The following is a 12,147-nucleotide window of genomic DNA, read 5'->3' on the forward strand; positions in this document are numbered from 1 at the left end:
TGGATTACAACCCAGTTGTTACAATGACCGCGTTGTTACATCACAGTAACATAACAGCGCAAGTCGTTACAACGAATTGCTGTAGGGGGCGTGCTGGACTTAGGAATAGTATAATTTACTATTCCAACTTCAGTGTGTGCAACAGTAGGGAAGGAGTTGGAATTGTAAATTATACTATTTCCTAGTTTAGAGTGCCCCCTACATCAAGTCGCTGTAACGACTGCATTGTAACGCATGCGATGTGATGGCTGTTTCACGTTTGGGCCTACTCATGGTAAGATTTGAAACCCCACCTCGATTCAGAGTCCACGGCATACCCAATTCACCATTATGGCCTTCCATGTTTCTGACTTGTTACTTTGTTACAGAACCCTACAACTGTTTTTTAAGTGGGATTGTATATGGGGAGAAGGTGCCCCACACTGTCAGTACTCAGGAGACACTCGGGTTGAAATAGATTTCATGGATATCACATACGAGAATGCAATAAAGAGTTTATTAACTTGTTACCTCCTATCCCTATACCATAAACTCAAAAAGTTAGACAATTCTAAAAGAATCACAGTTTTTAATTTTTCCTATTCATTGAAAACGATTTCCATGAAAAATCCTTCACACCTACAAAAAAATGCGAATTTTAGTGCTCTTAGTCAAACGTTCTACATAACTTACTCCTTATTCAAACAAGTGTATCTTTTTTTTTTTTTTGTGTAAGACCTTTATTAACACAAAGCAAAGTACACAGCATGAGCCTACAACCCTGGGGCCGGCTCGCCACGTTATTACGATCATCCAACAGATAACAAATGCGCTATGAAGAAGAGCGTATAATCTTTAGGTAGAGCCACCCTACACACCTTCCGTAGGACTCTTAGCTGACAAATGATGTGAGTCTTACATTTTATCATTTTATAGAGAGAAAAAACGCAACATACCCCAACTTAAGACCTTACAGTGCCATCACTCACAACCTAGACATCAAATACGACAATAGTTCCGGTTCCCTCCAAGGGTCAGCCGCCATCAGATATGAACTCGTGCACCAAACATTACACATGCCGGAATGAGACAGAAGATGAGCTAGTCTTCCTCACTGTCCTGCAGTGAGTTAAGGTAGTCTGTTAAAAAACACCATATATCCTTTGGTCTGGATTTCGCTGGTAATTGCTCCTCATAGGTTTGCAGTTTGTCCCGGCAGGTGGACATATCATGAAGCCATGTTTTCTTCGTCGGCACCTTACGGCTGTGCCAACATTGCGCCACCTGCCTTTTCGCTAACAGTAAAGCAATTGCACAGAACTTGCGTTTTAACGCTCTGAATTGGGGCACTATACCCAGTAAACAGATCTTAGGTGTGCACTGCACCTCTTCCTCCAACATGACAGCTAGTGTGGTAGTGACCTCCCTCCAGTACCCCGCCACCTTCGCGCAATCCCAGGCCAGATGTACAAAATCCGCACCCTCCCTGTTACACCTCTTGCATCTGTCTTCCTCCTGTAAGCCAAACTTAAGCAGTTTTGTCGGCGGGTAGTAGATTTGGTGAATACATTTAAAATGTATAATTCTTAAGTTGCCGTTTGGCGTCAGTATCTGTGTTAACGCGCAGGTGCCATGCCATTCCTCATCCGTTAACGGAGTGTCTAGTAGTGCATCCCACCGCCCCTTAGCCTTAAGTGTGTGTCCCGACATTTCCGATTGTGCAGCTGTGTATAGTCTGGACACCAGATGGGAGAGGTCACTAGTAGTAATCAGTAGTTGCAGTGGTGCAAGGCATTCTGGTTCTGTTGGGAATGTCGGGTAATGTTCCCTCAACGCTCTGGTCAACCTATAGTACGTGAAGCGAAACATGGGAGTCTGGTTTTGGATATAAGTCAATTGGTCGAGGCCTATGAACGTGCCTGCTCGAAACACATCACCCAGCTTGTCAATACCAGCTCTACTCAGCAAGGACATTCCAACCTTTTCACTAGTGACGGACAACGCTTGATGATGTTGCAATGGCATGTCCGGTGCATACAGCGGGGTTTTGTGAGCCAACTGTCCAAGTCTGTGCCATGCTTTGACCGTGGTGTCTACAGTGTTTATATCCTTTGCATGTAGTGGTGGCCTTGTGTGCGATATGATCGCACATAGGGGGACAGGATGAGCATCACCCTCTTCTATGGCCGCGTGCGTGAGATATGGGACCGCATGGTACCAATATGCCGCATATTGCGCCTGGGCACAGAGGTAGTAGAGGAGAAAATCAGGCACACTGAAGCCGCCCTGCGCAAATGGGAGTGTTAGTGTCTGTAAATCAATACGAGCTTGTTTGCCTGCCCATATCAAAGTCCGCACCAGGGATTTAATGCGGCGGAAGACTTCTCGTGTCGGCGTGATTGGTATGTTATTAAACAGGTATAACAATTTGGGTAACACGTTCATTTTGACGATTGCGATTCTATCAGCTAGTGATAGCGGCAAGTGGATCCATCGTTGGACTTTATCTTCAAGCTTAGAGAGTACCACCCCATAGTTTGCTCGCAGGACCTCCTTTGGATCCCTGTGAAACATGGCCCCTAGGTAGCGAATCGGGTCCTGTTGCCACTCCAATGGGAAATCTACTTCAAAGGGCGATGTAGTGTCAGTTAGAGGTATTATGGAGGATTTGGACCAATTAATCGCCAACCCCGAATGTCCGCCAAATCGGATGTATTCCCTGAGCAGCGGGTTTAGATGGGTTTCAGGGTCACGGACGTATAGTAACATATCGTCCGCGTAGAGCGATATGTGAAGCGGCCTGGCTACGAATTGCAGTGCCGATTCTTTGTAGTTCTGTTGCACTATGCATGCTAGGGGCTCCAGCGCCAGCGCAAATAACAGGGGTGATAGTGGGCAGCCCTGTCGCGTGCCACGCTCAATGCCAAACGGAGCCGAAACATAGCCATTGATCCGGACCCTGGCGCATGGTTTTGTATAGAGCAAGGAGACCCAATGCACAAACCGTTTAGGGAACCCCATTCTGTTTAGGACGGTAAGCATATAACGCCATTCAATGGAATCGAATGCTTTCGCGGCGTCAAGCATGACAGCCACCGCTTTAACCGAGGGTCGCAGGTAATGCGAGAGTGCAAACAGGGATCTGGTGTTATGTGAGGTGGATCTGGTGGGTACAAACCCCGATTGATCCGGAAGGACCAGGCGGGTCATCAAGGGGGACAGCCGACCTGCTATAAGTTTTGCGAGGATTTTCGAGTCCACGTTTATCAAGGACAAAGGTCTGTAGGAATCGCATTCCTCCGGATCTTTAGACGGCTTCAGGAGAGCAATGACCAGGGCTTCTCGCAGAGTGGGGGGAAGTAACGATTTCTCAAAGGAGGTGCCATAAGTGTCCACTAAATAGGGAGCGATAATGTCCGCAAACTGTTTATAAAATTCAGAGGTGTACCCGTCAGGGCCCGGCGCCTTGCCATTTGGTAGTGAATTGATCACCTCAGTTACCTCCTCCACCGTGATGGGCCTAGCCAAGTACTCCCTGTGTGCATCCGATAGCCAGCCAATCGCCACATCATGTAAATAGTCATACGTTTCTTCTGCTGGTGCTGTGGGTTGCGATTGATATAGCGAGCCAAAGGAGTCCACAAAGCATTTCAGTATATCTGCGGAGTGTGTTTGTAATTTACCCTCCTTAGATTTGACTCTGAGTATCGCCGTTTGTCCCCGTCCCTCACAAATTTTCCGCGCCAGCATACCCCCTGGCCTACCCCCCTCCCCAAAGGTTCTAGCTACATGTTTACGGTCCAAGTACTTTATTTCGGACTCCAGAAAGTCCGCGTGCTCAGTATGCAAGTCGCGTAACCCAGATAGTAGTGAAACATCCTGTGTCGTCTCATTCAGCAATTCTAAGTCCCTCATTTGCTGCTCGCAGCGGCGAATCTGGCACCTGATGTCCTTGAGTACCCCCATGGTGGTGCTAATGCAGACACCTCTAATCGTGGCTTTGAATGCCTCCCAGAGTAGGCACAGGTCTTCCGTCGTCTGTGCATTAATATCAAAGTAGTCCTTTATTGCTTTTTTTAAGGTGTCAACATAGACTGCGTCTGAGAGGGCCTGGGAATTAAACCGCCACTGGAATGGGGGTGTGTGTAACGTGGAAGTTCTATTTGCAACAGGACAGGGTTGTGGTTTGATAATGTGCGGGGCAGCACCTGTAACTTACGAACCCACAGAGCCATGTCCCGAGAACCTAGCCAGTAATCCAACCTGGACCAGCTATTGTGAGACGCTGTTATGTGTGTGGCGCCTGGCGCGTCAGTGTGTTGCAGCCTCCATAGATCCGCTAAGGCCAGGTCTTCCATCATGTGACCCACCATCAGCCGCGATTGCTTGTGCTGCTCTAGCGAATGAGAGGAGCGGTCCAGCCCGTCCTGCAATGTCACATTCCAGTCCGTCCCGCACAATATGTGTGTGCTAGTATGTTTCTGCAAGTGACCCCAGACTTCCCGGAAGAATTCCGGAGCGTCAGTGTTCGGTCCATAGGCGTTAAGGAATGTCACGCGTTGGCCCCTCAATGTACCTGTCACCAGCACGTACCTGCCAGAGGGATCATGCGTAACGTGCTGTGCCTCAAAGTTGACCCCTTTCTTAATCAAAATAAGCACCCCACGGGAGTAGGAAGAATAGGAGGCTCTGTATGTGGACTCCGCCCATCTCGACCCCAAGTGTGCGTGTGTGTGCGGTGCGAGGTGTGATTCCTGTATGAACCCTATATCAATGTTCCATCTGGTAAGACTAGCAAAAACCTGTCTGATTTTCTGAGGCTTCGAGAACCCCCGTATGTTCCAAGTAAGAACGTTCAAGCACAATCTGCCCTCATTCCTAGAACCCATTGACAACAGATAATGCAAAACATTTCATCCCTGTACATTCCAATGCTGCATGTGGTGCCCGCCCATTCTCAGCATAAAGAACAAACATACCAATGGCAGTCCATCTCGGTGGAGAACCTAAGAAGGTATACATATGCATTGCTGTCGGTCTTAGTAAACATTCAAACATCCCCCCTCCCCTTACCCCACCCACTCCAGCAACCCCAACCTGCCGAAGCCATAGCCCCTCAGAGCACAATTCCCCCAAACACATAACCATCAACTCAGTGCCCATACTGAGAACTCGTGGTGGGTATTACCCTCATGGAGGACCGCCAGGAGCACAACCCTTCACCCGGTGGACGGGTGCAGGCGATACTATAAAAACTGTACATATTCGTAATACATGTGTCCATTGACCCGCTGTCCCCTCCACTCTCCAATGACTCAGCAACATTACTCAAGTAGTAGCGGTGTTATAGGGGCAGCACAGCGACACCCTGACTCCATCCGACGTCAGTGGTAGTTACAATCCCCATACCGCCCAGCGTCCAGATCGCCCCCACATATCAAGTGCGTGGCTGTAAGTAGGCAGTACATTTGAGGTGTGCAGGAGCGGGCGCATATCTGCAAGGTTCCATACCACAAGGCCGTGTACAACGTAGCGTCAAAGGCACTCCCGCTCCCAGCGCCCCAGTGCTCTCGACAGGATGGTGTACAAGCTTATTCATGGGGAAGGACCTGGCCAGTTGCCTTGCGCGCCAGAAAATGCATCATTTTGACTTGGTTTTATGAACAAATACACCGCGGGGAGGGCATGTTAGCATGGGTCAGCCACAGGTAACGGTCAAAGTCAAAAGACAGAAGTGTACTTCAGCCCTCGTTGCCCCAATGAATAACAGCCCCTCTAATATACAGTGATTGCAGTAAAAGCGCCATAGTCTACACTCAGGAGTCTGGCACCAGGCGGAACTGCCCAGTGCAGCTAACAGCGGCCATGTGGCAATCCATGTTAGCCAATAGTACAACAAAACTCACCGCTGTCCGACGAGGGATACCGCCGGTGGCTTCAGTCCGAGTCCCTGTGTTGATCATTTTGCGATTCTGATCTCGACTCACGCTGTACCTTCTTAACAAAGTCCTGGGCCGCTTTGGGTGTTGCCAGCACGATTGCCTTCTCCTTCCACACCACTCGAAGTCGGGCTGGATATAACATTGAGTAGACAATGTTCAGATCACGCAGCTTAGCCTTCACGGAGGTGTATTCCTTACGTGCCTGTTGAACCGCGACCGTGTGATCCGGGTAGAACTCCAGGGAGTTGCCTTGATGGTTGATTTTGCCTTTTTCCCGTGCGAGCCTGAGGATTGTGTCTCTGTCCCGGTAATTGAGTATCCTCGCCACAATCGGCCTAGGCGTGGCACCGGGGGGCGGTTTGGGGGCTAACGATCTATGGGCCCGCTCCACTATGAAGATTGGCGATAAGGCCTCCGCGCCAAAGAGATCTTTACACAGATTTTCGACGTATTGCTCCATCCGCCCAGTGTTGGTCGACTCCGGCAGGCCAGTGATTCTCACGTTATTGCGCCTCGAACGCGCTTCCAAATCCTCCTCCTTCGCTTTAATCACCTCCAGGAGTTGTTCCATTCCCGCGCACTTGGTGGTGGAGGTTCGCGCTTCATCTTCAACGGCCGATATTCTCATCTCCGCCTCATCCAAACGTTCGCCATGCTTCTCCTGCCGAGCGGCCATGCTATCCATCCTGCATGTCAGGTTGTCCAGCTTACCGTTTATGTCCTGCAGATTCGATTGAATTGCCAAAAGGATCTTCTCCATGTTGCTGTTTGGCATTGGTTCGGTAGAGCCGCCAGACTCCACCACCTCCTCTGCAGGTTTTGTCGCCTTTCTGTTGTCAAATGATATCTTTGGTTGTTGTTTATCAGGTTTCCCCATGATGGCGGTCGGGGAAGTCGCTTTCCTGAATGCGGGCCCAGACGCCCTCGTGACTCTGACCGCCGTCGCCGTGATGCACCGGCAAGGGTAGCGATTAGCTGCACGTGGTATTGCCCCTGCGACTGGGAAAATGGCCTTCAGGTGCCCCTCGCCAGGTCGTGTGGGCTATGGGGGGGACGTGGTCGGTCGACAGCAACGCGATCTAATGCGGCCAGGGAGCGCCTGTACCTCCGGTCGGGTCCCCACCGCAGTCAGCAGGATGTGGGATCACAGCCCTCCTTGTGAGACCCTTTGTCGCAGAAGTTGCTCGTGAGTTCGGCAGGCCTCCCGCCGATTCGTTAGGGCAGGCGGCGACGGCACACCATTAGAGAGCAGTCAGTAAGCGCTTTCACCCAGCAGCGAGCCATCCAACGGTGATCCCCGTTGATACGCCAGGCAGTGAGCCCAGCCCGGCCGTGTCCGTATTCACTGGCGCGAAGGCGATGATATCTCCACTCCGGCACTACGCGCCGCCATGTTGTCAGGCGCGTGGTTCAGGGAGACGGCAGAATCAACTGGCCGTACACGGGGGTGAAGGCAAATCACAATAGTCACTCGGGCCCGGTAAGCAGTTCCTCACCCCCGGATTGCTGATGCCGGTTTAGGAGGCCGATCCCATGCCGAGGCCACCGCGCAAGTCGGAGGTCCGCAAGCCGATGTCGGCCATGTTGTCAGGCAGGCCGCCGCGCACTACAATGTACACGGCAAAAGTCAAAAAAACAGGAGTAATGGTCGAGTTTCTCCACGTCGGTCGATGCACCACATCTTTCCCCACCCGTGGATGGTCTCGGAGAGTAGGTTAGCGGGGTTGGAGCGGCAATAGATCACATTGTTGGTGATCGCCCGGCGGAGCTGCAGTTCAGGCAGCCATTCCGCTGTGCGCCCCCTAGCGCCTCCCAAACAAGTGTATCTTTAAAAGAAAAAAATACTGTAGGAAAGGCATGGCAAATGTTGTAAATACCTAGATAATTGTGACTTCTTAAGTGGTCACAGAATATCCATGGGTCACTCACCACACCCTCTCTGTGATACACCGCTTCATGCCACTTAAAACTTTAGAATCTCTGCACATCTGCTTGTAAAGTTGAGAGGACCTTGACTTTTTCTAACAGGAATTAACAACAAGAACTTACAGCAATGTTCTACATTGTACATGCGTTCGTTTATGTTTCGCATGTCAAAAGGTCTGTGAATTTGTGACGGCTACCTCATAACAACTCATGCAGTTGAAACGATGTAAAAACGTTTTTGGTACTGTGTGCTACATAAATATAATTAATCAATGATGGATTACTAATAACAGACTTCTGATTAGAAGCTGAGTGCTGCCTAATGGTATGGTAGCTTACTGAGTCAATACGATGCCATACAGGCGTAAGAATACCTGAGCATGAAATATCAATAACACATCTGAAAGTCTGGTAACAAATCATAACATAAAATGTAACCAACCAATAAAATATACGGACCTATGGGTCTGTAATTATGTCTCTGTCCACTGAATATGATGATATTTTTTTAAAGCGCATTAACAAATGAATGGTTTCAATCTTATTTACATCACACAAAGGAAAAATAATGGGCCACTCTAACAGAGCTAAAATATTCTTTAAGGGACAAAGAGTACATTTGTACTTCCAAGGTTGCTTATAATTTTTTAATAATTTGATATTTGAAAAATTTACGAATGGTATAAGCAAATGTTTTTTGCTATTTTGGTATTTAGGAGCCCTATGAAATAACAATTTTGTTATCATTATCTCTTGAATCACAGGAAGCGTCACTAACTTCACACCATCATTCTTTTAAATTTATTTCAAGGTAGCTGTGCTTCATAAATGAATAAACAGTATTCTGCATGAGGCTGCATCTTCCTGGTGGCCACTCACGTCAGAGGTCAGGGTATGGATGTGGTAGGTCCACCCTTCCTTTATCTACCAATAAGTGCTGCTGCACATGGCTAGCTCTAGTGTGGCTGGTGTAGTATTATACATCTCACTGGTCCTGGAAGCCTCATCCTTCCTAAATGTGTATTTCCATGTTCCTGTTTTCTGCCATCGCCATGTTTGTTGTCTTGTGGGTCTTTTTTGATGGCCTGAGCCTTTGAACTCAGACCTTCTCTTGCATTGGCTTTAAATGGAAACCTCTTGAGAAATGAAGATACCAAATGGAGAGCATCTTCAAAGGGACTGAAACCTCAACGTCTACATTACTTAATGCTTGACAAATTGCAATGAAAAATGGGCATAACATTGAGTCGGCTGATTGCAATTGTACATTCAGTTTGCATTATTATGTAGCAATCTTGTTTGTTTTTAATTCACTGTGTGTGTGTGTGTCTGTTCATATTGCCTTCACAAGCACTGCCCCATTTTAGTTCACTCTTAGGAACACCCTTGTGAGGCACATATGATGTGTTGTTTAAGAAAATAGACTCCGTCTACTTATAATATTGATGTGCATTTGCTCCATCTTGGAATTTTAACCCATCAAATGGCCTCGAATAGGACTATTATTTAGCCTTTCATTGAGTAACAATTTGTTATACCAGTTCTTCCAACAGAATCTCCATATTATGAATATATTGTCTCTTATTCTTGGCCACTAAAAATAGTGTGTTATCAAGTATCTGGTCTTGCAAGTTCCGAGGAATCATGCTAAACATATATCAGGGATATATACTTTAGCTTTGTGTGATAAGAGTCTCTTGGATAGTTTCATTCCTGAACTCTCCAGTAGCCACTGTTCAAAATGTACCATCTTGTAACTCTGAGTAAAACTGTTCTGTTAATCTTTGCAAAAAAACTTACAGTGGTGTGGAGGCCTTTCTTTGAAGCACAAGAACAGATGTTGGCCTGCTGGCAGGAATCAACTTTTCTCCTTGGATAGACAATGCATCCACCTTACCATATATGTTTACTGGATAATATTTAAACTGATAATGGAACCTAAAGCAGGCACCATGCCCAGCTCTCCTGTGCTGCTGCACCGCTCTTCTTCCTCCCTGTTTTTCTGAGTGCTTTGTACTGTATTTCCCTTGCTTTTCCCTGCTTTCTCCTTCCTTTCCCCCCAATTTTCTGAGTGCTTTCTCCTGCTCTTGCCTCCTGTTAATGCTGCTTTCTTGTTACTTTCCCCACATTTTTCAGAGTGCTTTCTACTGCTTGTGTCTCGTTGTTTTACTGCTTTCTCCGTTTTCTCCTGCTTTTGCCTTGTTTTTTACTGCTTTCTCCGTTCTTTGGGGTGCTCTTCCTCCCACAATTTTGGCCTTCCTCCTCCATTTTTGCTGATTGAATTTCTGCTCCCCTTAGGACTCTGTGCACTTTACCACTGCTAACAAGTGCTAAAGTGCATGTACTTACTCCTGAAAACAAGGTAACATTGGCTTATCCCTAATTGGCATATTTAATTTACTTATACATGCCTCGTAAAGTGGTACTACATGTACTCAGGGCCTGTAAATTAGATGATACAAGTGGGTCTGTAGCACCTCTTGTGTCACCTTGTGTCAATTACTTAAGTAGCCATTTGAACCTGTCTCAGGCCTGCCATTGTACCCTGTGTGTGAGGTTTTAAAGTGCCATTTTTGACCTGGCAAGATAAACCTTTTGCCAGGGCCAAGCTTTCCTTTTTAATATATATACGTCATCTCATGGGTAGGCCCTAAACAGCCCACAAGGCAGGGTGCAATATATTTAAAATGTAAGGTATGTAATTTTAAGTTTTACATGTCCTGATAGTGAAATACTCTTCCATTGTTCCCCATTACAGCAAGGCTACATCTCCCATAGGATAATATTGGAGTTACCTTCTTGCATTTAATAAGCGGTAATTTCTAAATGGGATCAGGTAACCAGTTCTTGTTTAGTGTCTTTGGAAGTGTAATGAAAGATCCTCTCTAATGTGAAGTCCGACTTTAAATTACAGTTTGGAGAATGCCACTTTTAGAAAGTTTGTATTTTCCTGTCTTAGCCATTTAGTACCTGAAGACTGTCCCTGAGTCACATGACTGGGTTTAGCTGACAGTTGGGCTTTGTGTATTCCTCCTAGACAGCCACACACAATAAGCTGCGTAGGTGTGCCTGGATGGGCCATCACTGGCAGGAAGGGAAGGTGGAGCTGGGCACAGCCCTACGTACACTTGAATAGGCTGTGTCTTGCCTCCACACAAAGGGCTGCATACCCCTTGGAGTCGGGGCAGGTAAGCCAGGATCCCTAGGGACTTCAAAGAGAAACCTGTAGAAACTTCTCCCACTTTCCAAAGGAATAGTCACAGGTATAAATATTAGACCTCAGACACCAACTCTTTAGTATACTTCTGGACCTGTGGATATTCTACCAGCTAGGAAGAAGGACTGCTGTGCTGCTGAAAGGAGCGTCACTCTGCTGGACTTCTGCCCTGCTGCACTGCTCCCTTGCTGTGCTGAACTGCTGTCCTCTTGCCTGCCTGGGTGCGAGGGACTGAACATGCATCTTTTGAACCAAGTAAACAAAAGGAACTACAAGGGTTTGTTGCCTAGCCTCCCAATTCAAGCCTCAGGGACAGATGGCTCCAACATCCTTAAACACAGCAGATGGACTCTGCCAACTGTGCATCCTATCCTGCCAAGTGGTGCCACCCAATTTCTGGACCCTTGGAAGTGGGCCTGAAGGTGCTCTGCCGCCCTTATGTGGATCCAGCATTTCCCCCGGCTACCGACGCAACCCCAGGCAGAACCGATGCATCACCTCTGCTGAAAGGTTTCTCTCCAGTGCAAGGACTCCGCATCTACCCCCAAACCTGCATCAGGACCGATGCTGGGTGAAGCTTACCGTCCCAGGCCCTCGCATCTCAAATCTCGACAGCAGCCTCAATGACGATTCAGGTTCTTGCATCGCGGCTCTTTGGAACAGATGCAACGCCTTGACTGTGTGACACATCCTTGACGCCAGACTTCTCACCACAAGGCCTAATTAACAGGATCCTTGACAAAGATCCTCGACGACAAAGCAGGACCTCACATCACAGATTTGCAGCTCCTCGGAACCAACAAATTTCCACAGCTTCACAACGCATCCTCTGCGCGGGCCCGTGCAACGCTCCGCAACCAGGATTTAAGATACTCTCATTTAGCAGGCTTATCTGGGTCTCTGTAGCCAGCGCGTGCTCCATCGTGGTCGGCCTGAACTTGGGACTTTCTCCCGGTCCAGCGCGACCAGTTATCCCAGTTGCTGTTTTGAACTTTTTGGCACTATATAACTGAAATCTTTAAACCTGCTTATCTATGGTTCTGCTAATTAGATTTGTGTCATTTTAGTATTGTTTTATTTAAT

General features: G+C 47.7%; 1 protein-coding gene across 1 annotated transcript in view; it reads right to left on the reverse strand.

Annotated features, from left to right (window-relative positions):
• The window catches only part of KCNJ6 (potassium inwardly rectifying channel subfamily J member 6), a 1,175,059-nt gene that overhangs the window by 957,430 nt on the left and 205,482 nt on the right, over positions 1 to 12,147 (reverse strand). The gene's annotated exons all lie outside the window — the stretch shown is intronic.

The sequence above is a fragment of the Lissotriton vulgaris genome, chromosome 8 (genome assembly GCF_964263255.1).
Source record: "Lissotriton vulgaris chromosome 8, aLisVul1.2, whole genome shotgun sequence".
Taxonomy (NCBI): Eukaryota; Metazoa; Chordata; class Amphibia; order Caudata; family Salamandridae; genus Lissotriton; species Lissotriton vulgaris.